The sequence below is a fragment of the Euphorbia lathyris genome, chromosome 1 (genome assembly GCF_963576675.1).
Source record: "Euphorbia lathyris chromosome 1, ddEupLath1.1, whole genome shotgun sequence".
NCBI classification, from domain to species: Eukaryota; Viridiplantae; Streptophyta; class Magnoliopsida; order Malpighiales; family Euphorbiaceae; genus Euphorbia; species Euphorbia lathyris.
Window position 1 is genome coordinate 131,841,060 of NC_088910.1, and position 9,371 is coordinate 131,850,430.

The window sequence follows — 9,371 nt, forward strand, 5'->3', positions numbered from 1 at the left end:
TATATTCCATACTGGGCGCCCCTTTCTCCCGTATGCTCATCCTTCACGTGCATGCACAAGCCCCCGGACCCCAAACACTGACCCCCGCCTCGAAAACGTGCACGCCGTGGTGAAAAAAAAAATTAAATAATTAAAAAATGCACGTTGCAAAAAAGTTTGGGCCCGCCTCGAAAACGTGCACGCCATGGTGAAAAAAAAATTAAATAATTAAAAAATGCACGTTGCAAAAAAGTTTAGGGGTGCAACACGAGGACTTCCCAAGAGGTCACCCATCTTAGTACTACTCTCGCCCAAGCACGTTTAACTTCGGAGTTCTGATGGGATCTGGTGCATTAGTGCTGGTATGATCGCACCCGTCATCCCATGCAAAAACTAAGCATATATTCCATACTGGGCGCCCCTTTCTCCCGTATGCTCATCCTTCACGTGCATGCACAAGCCCCCAGACCCCAAACACTGACCCCCGCCTCGAAAACGTGCACGCCATGGTGAAAAAAAATTAAATAATTAAAAAATGCACGTTGCAAAAAAGTTTGGGCCCGCCTCGAAAACGTGCACGCCATGGTGAAAAAAAAATTAAATAATTAAAAAATGCACGTTGCAAAAAAGTTTGGGGGTGCAACACGAGGACTTCCCAAGAGGTCACCCATCTTAGTACTACTCTCGCCCAAGCACGTTTAACTTCGGAGTTCTGATCGGATCCGGTGCATTAGTGCTGGTATGATCGCACCCGTCATCCCATGCAAAAACTAAGCATATATTCCATACTGGGCGCCCCTTTCTCCCGTATGCTCATCCTTCACGTGCATGCACAAGCCCCCGGACCCCAAACACTGACCCCCGCCTCGAAAACATGCACGCCATGGTGAAAAAAAAATTAAATAATTAAAAAATGCACGTTGCAAAAAAGTTTGGGGGTGCAACACGAGGACTTCCCAAGAGGTCAACCATCTTAGTACTACTCTCGCCCAAGCACGTTTAACTTCGGAGTTCTGATGGGATCCGGTGCATTAGTGCTGGTATGATCGCACCCGTCATCCCATGCAAAAACTAAGCATATATTCCATACTGGGCGCCCCTTTCTCCCGTATGCTCATCCTTCACGTGCATGCACAAGCCCCCGGACCCCAAACACTGACCCCCGCCTCGAAAACGTGCACGCCATGGTGAAAAAAAAATTAAATAATTAAAAAATGCACGTTGCAAAAAAGTTTGGGCCCGCCTCGAAAACGTGCACGCCATGGTGAAAAAAAATTAAATAATTAAAAAATGCACGTTGCAAAAAAGTTTGGGGGTGCAACACGAGGACTTCCGAAGAGGTCACCCATCTTAGTACTACTCTCGCCCAAGCACGTTTAACTTCGGGGTTCTGATGGGATCCGGTGCATTAGTGCTGGTATGATCGCACCCGTCATCCCATGCAAAAACTAAGCATATATTCCATACTGGGCGCCCCTTTCTCCCGTATGCTCATCCTTCACGTGCATGCACAAGCCCCCGGACCCCAAACACTGACCCCCGCCTCGAAAACATGCACGCCATGGTGAAAAAAAAAATTAAATAATTAAAAAATGCACGTTGCAAAAAAGTTTGGGGGTGCAACACGAGGACTTCCCAAGAGGTCAACCATCTTAGTACTACTCTCGCCCAAGCACGTTTAACTTCGGAGTTCTGATGGGATCCGGTGCATTAGTGCTGGTATGATCGCACCCGTCATCACATGCAAAAACTAAGCATATATTCCATACTGGGCGCCCCTTTCTCCCGTATGCTCATCCTTCACGTGCATGCACAAGCCCCCGGACCCCAAACACTGACCCCCGCCTCGAAAACGTGCACGCCATGGTGAAAAAAAAAATTAAATAATTAAAAAATGCACGTTGCAAAAAAGTTTGGGCCCGCCTCGAAAACGTGCACGCCATGGTGAAAAAAAAAATTAAATAATTAAAAAATGCACGTTGCAAAAAAGTTTAGGGGTGCAACACGAGGACTTCCCAAGAGGTCACCCATCTTAGTACTACTCTCGCCCAAGCACGTTTGACTTCGGAGTTCTGATGGGATCCGGTGCATTAGTGCTGGTATGATCCCACCCGTCATCCCATGCAAAAACTAAGCATATATTCCATACTGGGCGCCCCTTTCTCCCGTATGCTCATCCTTCACGTGCATGCACAAGCCCCCGGACCCCAAACACTGACCCCCGCCTCGAAAACGTGCACGCCATGGTGAAAAAAAATTAAATAATTAAAAAATGCACGTTGCAAAAAAGTTTGGGCCCGCCTCGAAAACGTGCACGCCATGGTGAAAAAAAAATTAAATAATTAAAAAATGCACGTTGCAAAAAAGTTTGGGGGTGCAACACGAGGACTTCCCAAGAGGTCACCCATCTTAGTACTACTCTCGCCCAAGCACGTTTAACTTCGGAGTTCTGATCGGATCCGGTGCATTAGTGCTGGTATGATCGCACCCGTCATCCCATGTAAAAACTAAGCATATATTCCATACTGGGCGCCCCTTTCTCCCGTATGCTCATCCTTCACGTGCATGCACAAGCCCCCGGACCCCAAACACTGACCCCCGCCTCGAAAACATGCACGCCATGGTGAAAAAAAAATTAAATAATTAAAAAATGCACGTTGCAAAAAAGTTTGGGGGTGCAACACGAGGACTTCCCAAGAGGTCAACCATCTTAGTACTACTCTCGCCCAAGCACGTTTAACTTCGGAGTTCTGATCGGATCCGGTGCATTAGTGCTGGTATGATCGCACCCGTCATCCCATGCAAAAACTAAGCATATATTCCATACTGGGCGCCCCTTTCTCCCGTATGCTCATCCTTCACGTGCATGCACAAGCCCCCGGACCCCAAACACTGACCCCCGCCTCGAAAACGTGCACGCCATGGTGAAAAAAAAAATTAAATAATTAAAAAATGCACGTTGCAAAAAAGTTTGGGCCCGCCTCGAAAACGTGCACGCCATGGTGAAAAAAAAAATTAAATAATTAAAAAATGCACGTTGCAAAAAAGTTTAGGGGTGCAACACGAGGACTTCCCAAGAGGTCACCCATCTTAGTACTACTCTCGCCCAAGCACGTTTGACTTCGGAGTTCTGATGGGATCCGGTGCATTAGTGCTGGTATGATCGCACCCGTCATCCCATGCAAAAACTAAGCATATATTCCATACTGGGCGCCCCTTTCTCCCGTATGCTCATCCTTCACGTGCATGCACAAGCCCCCGGACCCCAAACACTGACCCCCGCCTCGAAAACGTGCACGCCATGGTGAAAAAAAATTAAATAATTAAAAAATGCACGTTGCAAAAAAGTTTGGGCCCGCCTCGAAAACGTGCACGCCATGGTGAAAAAAAAATTAAATAATTAAAAAATGCACGTTGCAAAAAAGTTTGGGGGTGCAACACGAGGACTTCCCAAGAGGTCACCCATCTTAGTACTACTCTCGCCCAAGCACGTTTAACTTCGGAGTTCTGATCGGATCCGGTGCATTAGTGCTGGTATGATCGCACCCGTCATCCCATGCAAAAACTAAGCATATATTCCATACTGGGCGCCCCTTTCTCCCGTATGCTCATCCTTCACGTGCATGCACAAGCCCCCGGACCCCAAACACTGACCCCCGCCTCGAAAACATGCACGCCATGGTGAAAAAAAAATTAAATAATTAAAAAATGCACGTTGCAAAAAAGTTTGGGGGTGCAACACGAGGACTTCCCAAGAGGTCAACCATCTTAGTACTACTCTCGCCCAAGCACGTTTAACTTCGGAGTTCTGATGGGATCCGGTGCATTAGTGCTGGTATGATCGCACCCGTCATCCCATGCAAAAACTAAGCATATATTCCATACTGGGCGCCCCTTTCTCCCGTATGCTCATCCTTCACGTGCATGCACAAGCCCCCGGACCCCAAACACTGACCCCCGCCTCGAAAACGTGCACGCCATGGTGAAAAAAAAATTAAATAATTAAAAAATGCACGTTGCAAAAAAGTTTGGGCCCGCCTCGAAAACGTGCACGCCATGGTGAAAAAAAAATTAAATAATTAAAAAATGCACGTTGCAAAAAAGTTTGGGGGTGCAACACGAGGACTTCCCAAGAGGTCACCCATCTTAGTACTACTCTCGCCCAAGCACGTTTAACTTCGGAGTTCTGATGGGATCCGGTGCATTAGTGCTGGTATGATCGCACCCGTCATCCCATGCAAAAACTAAGCATATATTCCATACTGGGCGCCCCTTTCTCCCGTATGCTCATCCTTCACGTGCATGCACAAGCCCCCGGACCCCAAACACTGACCCCCGCCTCGAAAACATGCACGCCATGGTGAAAAAAAAAATTAAATAATTAAAAAATGCACGTTGCAAAAAAGTTTGGGGGTGCAACACGAGGACTTCCGAAGAGGTCACCCATCTTAGTACTACTCTCGCCCAAGCACGTTTAACTTCGGAGTTCTGATGGGATCCGGTGCATTAGTGCTGGTATGATCGCACCCGTCATCCCATGCAAAAACTAAGCATATATTCCATACTGGGCGCCCCTTTCTCCCGTATGCTCATCCTTCACGTGCATGCACAAGCCCCCGGACCCCAAACACTGACCCCCGCCTCGAAAACATGCACGCCATGGTGAAAAAAAAAATTAAATAATTAAAAAATGCACGTTGCAAAAAAGTTTGGGGGTGCAACACGAGGACTTCCGAAGAGGTCACCCATCTTAGTACTACTCTCACCCAAGCACGTTTAACTTCGGAGTTCTGATGGGATCCGGTGCATTAGTGCTGGTATGATCGCACCCGTCATCCCATGCAAAAACTAAGCATATATTCCATACTGGGCGCCCCTTTCTCCCGTATGCTCATCCTTCACGTGCATGCACAAGCCCCCGGACCCCAAACACTGACCCCCGCCTCGAAAACATGCACGCCATGGTGAAAAAAAAAATTAAATAATTAAAAAATGCACGTTGCAAAAAAGTTTGGGGGTGCAACACGAGGACTTCCCAAGAGGTCAACCATCTTAGTACTACTCTCGCCCAAGCACGTTTAACTTCGGAGTTCTGATGGGATCCGGTGCATTAGTGCTGGTATGATCGCACCCGTCATCACATGCAAAAACTAAGCATATATTCCATACTGGGCGCCCCTTTCTCCCGTATGCTCATCCTTCACGTGCATGCACAAGCCCCCAGACCCCAAACACTGACCCCCGCATCGAAAACGTGCACGCCATGGTGAAAAAAAATTAAATAATTAAAAAATGCACGTTGCAAAAAAGTTTGGGCCCGCCTCGAAAACGTGCACGCCATGGTGAAAAAAAAATTAAATAATTAAAAAATGCACGTTGCAAAAAAGTTTAGGGGTGCAACACGAGGACTTCCCAAGAGGTCACCCATCTTAGTACTACTCTAGCCCAAGCACGTTTAACTTCGGAGTTCTGATGGGATCCGGTGCATTAGTGCTGGTATGATCGCACCCGTCATCCCATGCAAAAACTAAGCATATATTCCATACTGGGCGCCCCTTTCTCCCGTATGCTCATCCTTCACGTACATGCACAAGCCCCCGGACCCCAAACACTGACCCCCGCCTCGAAAACGTGCACGCCATGGTGAAAAAAAAATTAAATAATTAAAAAATGCACGTTGCAAAAAAGTTTGGGCCCGCCTCGAAAACGTGCACGCCATGGTGAAAAAAAAATTAAATAATTAAAAAATGCACGTTGCAAAAAAGTTTGGGGGTGCAACACGAGGACTTCCGAAGAGGTCACCCATCTTAGTACTACTCTCGCCCAAGCACGTTTAACTTCGGGGTTCTGATGGGATCCGGTGCATTAGTGCTGGTATGATCGCACCCGTCATCCCATGCAAAAACTAAGCATATATTCCATACTGGGCGCCCCTTTCTCCCGTATGCTCATCCTTCACGTGCATGCACAAGCCCCCGGACCCCAAACACTGACCCCCGCCTCGAAAACATGCACGCCATGGTGAAAAAAAAAATTAAATAATTAAAAAATGCACGTTGCAAAAAAGTTTGGGGGTGCAACACGAGGACTTCCCAAGAGGTCAACCATCTTAGTACTACTCTCGCCCAAGCACGTTTAACTTCGGAGTTCTGATGGGATCCGGTGCATTAGTGCTGGTATGATCGCACCCGTCATCACATGCAAAAACTAAGCATATATTCCATACTGGGCGCCCCTTTCTCCCGTATGCTCATCCTTCACGTGCATGCACAAGCCCCCGGACCCCAAACACTGACCCCCGCCTCGAAAACGTGCACGCCATGGTGAAAAAAAAAATTAAATAATTAAAAAATGCACGTTGCAAAAAAGTTTGGGCCCGCCTCGAAAACGTGCACGCCATGGTGAAAAAAAAATTAAATAATTAAAAAATGCACGTTGCAAAAAAGTTTAGGGGTGCAACACGAGGACTTCCCAAGAGGTCACCCATCTTAGTACTACTCTCGCCCAAGCACGTTTAACTTCGGAGTTCTGATGGGATCCGGTGCATTAGTGCTGGTATGATCGCACCCGTCATCCCATGCAAAAACTAAGCATATATTCCATACTGGGCGCCCCTTTCTCCCGTATGCTCATCCTTCACGTGCATGCACAAGCCCCCGGACCCCAAACACTGACCCCCGCCTCGAAAACGTGCACGCCATGGTGAAAAAAAATTAAATAATTAAAAAATGCACGTTGCAAAAAAGTTTGGGCCCGCCTCGAAAACGTGCACGCCATGGTGAAAAAAAATTAAATAATTAAAAAATGCACGTTGCAAAAAAGTTTGGGGGTGCAACACGAGGACTTCCCAAGAGGTCACCCATCTTAGTACTACTCTCGCCCAAGCACGTTTAACTTCGGAGTTCTGATCGGATCCGGTGCATTAGTGCTGGTATGATCGCACCCGTCATCCCATGCAAAAACTAAGCATATATTCCATACTGGGCGCCCCTTTCTCCCGTATGCTCATCCTTCACGTGCATGCACAAGCCCCCGGACCCCAAACACTGACCCCCGCCTCGAAAACATGCACGCCATGGTGAAAAAAAAATTAAATAATTAAAAAATGCACGTTGCAAAAAAGTTTGGGGGTGCAACACGAGGACTTCCCAAGAGGTCAACCATCTTAGTACTACTCTCGCCCAAGCACGTTTAACTTCGGAGTTCTGATGGGATCCGGTGCATTAGTGCTGGTATGATCGCACCCGTCATCCCATGCAAAAACTAAGCATATATTCCATACTGGGCGCCCCTTTCTCCCGTATGCTCATCCTTCACGTGCATGCACAAGCCCCCGGACCCCAAACACTGACCCCCGCCTCGAAAACGTGCACGCCATGGTGAAAAAAAAATTAAATAATTAAAAAATGCACGTTGCAAAAAAGTTTGGGCCCGCCTCGAAAACGTGCACGCCATGGTGAAAAAAAAATTAAATAATTAAAAAATGCACGTTGCAAAAAAGTTTGGAGGTGCAACACGAGGACTTCCCAAGAGGTCACCCATCTTAGTACTACTCTCGCCCAAGCACGTTTAACTTCGGAGTTCTGATGGGATCCGGTGCATTAGTGCTGGTATGATCGCACCCGTCATCCCATGCAAAAACTAAGCATATATTCCATACTGGGCGCCCCTTTCTCCCGTATGCTCATCCTTCACGTGCATGCACAAGCCCCCGGACCCCAAACACTGACCCCCGCCTCGAAAACATGCACGCCATGGTGAAAAAAAAAATTAAATAATTAAAAAATGCACGTTGCAAAAAAGTTTGGGGGTGCAACACGAGGACTTCCCAAGAGGTCAACCATCTTAGTACTACTCTCGCCCAAGCACGTTTAACTTCGGAGTTCTGATGGGATCCGGTGCATTAGTGCTGGTATGATCGCACCCGTCATCACATGCAAAAACTAAGCATATATTCCATACTGGGCGCCCCTTTCTCCCGTATGCTCATCCTTCACGTGCATGCACAAGCCCCCGGACCCCAAACACTGACCCCCGCCTCGAAAACGTGCACGCCATGGTGAAAAAAAAAATTAAATAATTAAAAAATGCACGTTGCAAAAAAGTTTGGGCCCGCCTCGAAAACGTGCACGCCATGGTGAAAAAAAAATTAAATAATTAAAAAATGCACGTTGCAAAAAAGTTTAGGGGTGCAACACGAGGACTTCCCAAGAGGTCACCCATCTTAGTACTACTCTCGCCCAAGCACGTTTAACTTCGGAGTTCTGATGGGATCCGGTGCATTAGTGCTGGTATGATCGCACCCGTCATCACATGCAAAAACTAAGCATATATTCCATACAGGGCGCCCCTTTCTCCCGTATGCTCATCCTTCACGTGCATGCACAAGCCCCCGGACCCCAAACACTGACCCCCGCCTCGAAAACGTGCACGCCATGGTGAAAAAAAATTAAATAATTAAAAAATGCACGTTGCAAAAAAGTTTGGGCCCGCCTCGAAAACGTGCACGCCATGGTGAAAAAAAAATTAAATAATTAAAAAATGCACGTTATAAAAAAGTTTAGGGGTGCAACACGAGGACTTCCCAAGAGGTCACCCATCTTAGTACTACTCTCGCCCAAGCACGTTTAACTTCGGAGTTCTGATGGGATCCGGTGCATTAGTGCTGTATGATCGCACCCGTCATCCCATGCAAAAACTAAGCATACATTCCATACTGGGCGCCCCTTTCTCCCGTATGCTCATCCTTCACGTGCATGCACAAGCCCCCGGACCCCAAACACTGACCCCCGCCTCGAAAACGTGCACGCCATGGTGAAAAAAAATTAAATAATTAAAAAATGCACGTTGCAAAAAAGTTTGGGCCCGCCTCGAAAACGTGCACGCCATGGTGAAAAAAAAATTAAATAATTAAAAAATGCACGTTGCAAAAAAGTTTAGGGGTGCAACACGAGGACTTCCCAAGAGGTCACCCATCTTAGTACTACTCTCGCCCAAGCACGTTTAACTTCGGAGTTCTGATGGGATCCGGTGCATTAGTGCTGGTATGATCGCACCCGTCATCCCATGCAAAAACTAAGCATATATTCCATACTGGGCGCCCCTTTCTCCCGTATGCTCATCCTTCACGTGCATGCACAAGCCCCCGGACCCCAAACACTGACCCCCGCCTCGAAAACATGCACGCCATGGTGAAAAAAAAAATTAAATAATTAAAAAATGCACGTTGCAAAAAAGTTTGGGGGTGCAACACGAGGACTTCCGAAGAGGTCACCCATCTTAGTACTACTCTCGCCCAAGCACGTTTAACTTCGGAGTTCTGATGGGATCCGGTGCATTAGTGCTGGTATGATCGCACCCGTCATCCCATGCAAAAACTAAGCATATATTCC

The 9,371-nt window shown here is 47.2% G+C and overlaps 27 non-coding genes across 27 annotated transcripts; all 27 read right to left on the minus strand.

Moving 5' to 3' along the window:
• Window positions 1-236: 236 nt before the first annotated feature.
• On the minus strand, window positions 237-355 carry LOC136212889 (5S ribosomal RNA). Its single transcript, XR_010680029.1, has one exon. It is a non-coding gene; the product is annotated as a 5S ribosomal RNA (ribosomal RNA).
• A 258-nt stretch (window positions 356-613) lies between these two features.
• LOC136213876 (5S ribosomal RNA) lies at window positions 614-732 on the minus strand. Its single transcript, XR_010680974.1, has one exon. It is a non-coding gene; the product is annotated as a 5S ribosomal RNA (ribosomal RNA).
• A 182-nt stretch (window positions 733-914) lies between these two features.
• Window positions 915-1,033, minus strand: LOC136212619 (5S ribosomal RNA). Its single transcript, XR_010679768.1, has one exon. It is a non-coding gene; the product is annotated as a 5S ribosomal RNA (ribosomal RNA).
• Window positions 1,034-1,291: 258 nt separating this feature from the next.
• LOC136214973 (5S ribosomal RNA) lies at window positions 1,292-1,410 on the minus strand. Its single transcript, XR_010682033.1, has one exon. It is a non-coding gene; the product is annotated as a 5S ribosomal RNA (ribosomal RNA).
• Window positions 1,411-1,593: 183 nt separating this feature from the next.
• On the minus strand, window positions 1,594-1,712 carry LOC136212620 (5S ribosomal RNA). Its single transcript, XR_010679769.1, has one exon. It is a non-coding gene; the product is annotated as a 5S ribosomal RNA (ribosomal RNA).
• Window positions 1,713-1,973: 261 nt separating this feature from the next.
• On the minus strand, window positions 1,974-2,092 carry LOC136214308 (5S ribosomal RNA). The gene has a single exon (XR_010681400.1). It is a non-coding gene; the product is annotated as a 5S ribosomal RNA (ribosomal RNA).
• Window positions 2,093-2,350: 258 nt separating this feature from the next.
• LOC136213877 (5S ribosomal RNA) lies at window positions 2,351-2,469 on the minus strand. The gene has a single exon (XR_010680975.1). It is a non-coding gene; the product is annotated as a 5S ribosomal RNA (ribosomal RNA).
• A 182-nt stretch (window positions 2,470-2,651) lies between these two features.
• LOC136214846 (5S ribosomal RNA) lies at window positions 2,652-2,770 on the minus strand. Its single transcript, XR_010681913.1, has one exon. It is a non-coding gene; the product is annotated as a 5S ribosomal RNA (ribosomal RNA).
• Window positions 2,771-3,031: 261 nt separating this feature from the next.
• LOC136212154 (5S ribosomal RNA) lies at window positions 3,032-3,150 on the minus strand. Its single transcript, XR_010679326.1, has one exon. It is a non-coding gene; the product is annotated as a 5S ribosomal RNA (ribosomal RNA).
• A 258-nt stretch (window positions 3,151-3,408) lies between these two features.
• On the minus strand, window positions 3,409-3,527 carry LOC136213878 (5S ribosomal RNA). Its single transcript, XR_010680976.1, has one exon. It is a non-coding gene; the product is annotated as a 5S ribosomal RNA (ribosomal RNA).
• A 182-nt stretch (window positions 3,528-3,709) lies between these two features.
• On the minus strand, window positions 3,710-3,828 carry LOC136212621 (5S ribosomal RNA). Its single transcript, XR_010679770.1, has one exon. It is a non-coding gene; the product is annotated as a 5S ribosomal RNA (ribosomal RNA).
• A 259-nt stretch (window positions 3,829-4,087) lies between these two features.
• On the minus strand, window positions 4,088-4,206 carry LOC136212601 (5S ribosomal RNA). Its single transcript, XR_010679750.1, has one exon. It is a non-coding gene; the product is annotated as a 5S ribosomal RNA (ribosomal RNA).
• A 183-nt stretch (window positions 4,207-4,389) lies between these two features.
• LOC136213030 (5S ribosomal RNA) lies at window positions 4,390-4,508 on the minus strand. Its single transcript, XR_010680163.1, has one exon. It is a non-coding gene; the product is annotated as a 5S ribosomal RNA (ribosomal RNA).
• Window positions 4,509-4,691: 183 nt separating this feature from the next.
• On the minus strand, window positions 4,692-4,810 carry LOC136214582 (5S ribosomal RNA). The gene has a single exon (XR_010681662.1). It is a non-coding gene; the product is annotated as a 5S ribosomal RNA (ribosomal RNA).
• Window positions 4,811-4,993: 183 nt separating this feature from the next.
• Window positions 4,994-5,112, minus strand: LOC136212622 (5S ribosomal RNA). The gene has a single exon (XR_010679771.1). It is a non-coding gene; the product is annotated as a 5S ribosomal RNA (ribosomal RNA).
• Window positions 5,113-5,370: 258 nt separating this feature from the next.
• On the minus strand, window positions 5,371-5,489 carry LOC136213624 (5S ribosomal RNA). The gene has a single exon (XR_010680723.1). It is a non-coding gene; the product is annotated as a 5S ribosomal RNA (ribosomal RNA).
• A 259-nt stretch (window positions 5,490-5,748) lies between these two features.
• Window positions 5,749-5,867, minus strand: LOC136214974 (5S ribosomal RNA). The gene has a single exon (XR_010682034.1). It is a non-coding gene; the product is annotated as a 5S ribosomal RNA (ribosomal RNA).
• A 183-nt stretch (window positions 5,868-6,050) lies between these two features.
• LOC136212623 (5S ribosomal RNA) lies at window positions 6,051-6,169 on the minus strand. The gene has a single exon (XR_010679772.1). It is a non-coding gene; the product is annotated as a 5S ribosomal RNA (ribosomal RNA).
• Window positions 6,170-6,429: 260 nt separating this feature from the next.
• LOC136212613 (5S ribosomal RNA) lies at window positions 6,430-6,548 on the minus strand. Its single transcript, XR_010679762.1, has one exon. It is a non-coding gene; the product is annotated as a 5S ribosomal RNA (ribosomal RNA).
• Window positions 6,549-6,805: 257 nt separating this feature from the next.
• On the minus strand, window positions 6,806-6,924 carry LOC136213879 (5S ribosomal RNA). Its single transcript, XR_010680977.1, has one exon. It is a non-coding gene; the product is annotated as a 5S ribosomal RNA (ribosomal RNA).
• A 182-nt stretch (window positions 6,925-7,106) lies between these two features.
• LOC136212625 (5S ribosomal RNA) lies at window positions 7,107-7,225 on the minus strand. The gene has a single exon (XR_010679774.1). It is a non-coding gene; the product is annotated as a 5S ribosomal RNA (ribosomal RNA).
• Window positions 7,226-7,484: 259 nt separating this feature from the next.
• On the minus strand, window positions 7,485-7,603 carry LOC136212023 (5S ribosomal RNA). Its single transcript, XR_010679202.1, has one exon. It is a non-coding gene; the product is annotated as a 5S ribosomal RNA (ribosomal RNA).
• A 183-nt stretch (window positions 7,604-7,786) lies between these two features.
• On the minus strand, window positions 7,787-7,905 carry LOC136212626 (5S ribosomal RNA). The gene has a single exon (XR_010679775.1). It is a non-coding gene; the product is annotated as a 5S ribosomal RNA (ribosomal RNA).
• A 260-nt stretch (window positions 7,906-8,165) lies between these two features.
• Window positions 8,166-8,284, minus strand: LOC136212624 (5S ribosomal RNA). The gene has a single exon (XR_010679773.1). It is a non-coding gene; the product is annotated as a 5S ribosomal RNA (ribosomal RNA).
• A 258-nt stretch (window positions 8,285-8,542) lies between these two features.
• Window positions 8,543-8,660, minus strand: LOC136215306 (5S ribosomal RNA). The gene has a single exon (XR_010682349.1). It is a non-coding gene; the product is annotated as a 5S ribosomal RNA (ribosomal RNA).
• Window positions 8,661-8,918: 258 nt separating this feature from the next.
• LOC136212636 (5S ribosomal RNA) lies at window positions 8,919-9,037 on the minus strand. Its single transcript, XR_010679784.1, has one exon. It is a non-coding gene; the product is annotated as a 5S ribosomal RNA (ribosomal RNA).
• Window positions 9,038-9,220: 183 nt separating this feature from the next.
• Window positions 9,221-9,339, minus strand: LOC136213031 (5S ribosomal RNA). Its single transcript, XR_010680164.1, has one exon. It is a non-coding gene; the product is annotated as a 5S ribosomal RNA (ribosomal RNA).
• Window positions 9,340-9,371: the final 32 nt, after the last annotated feature.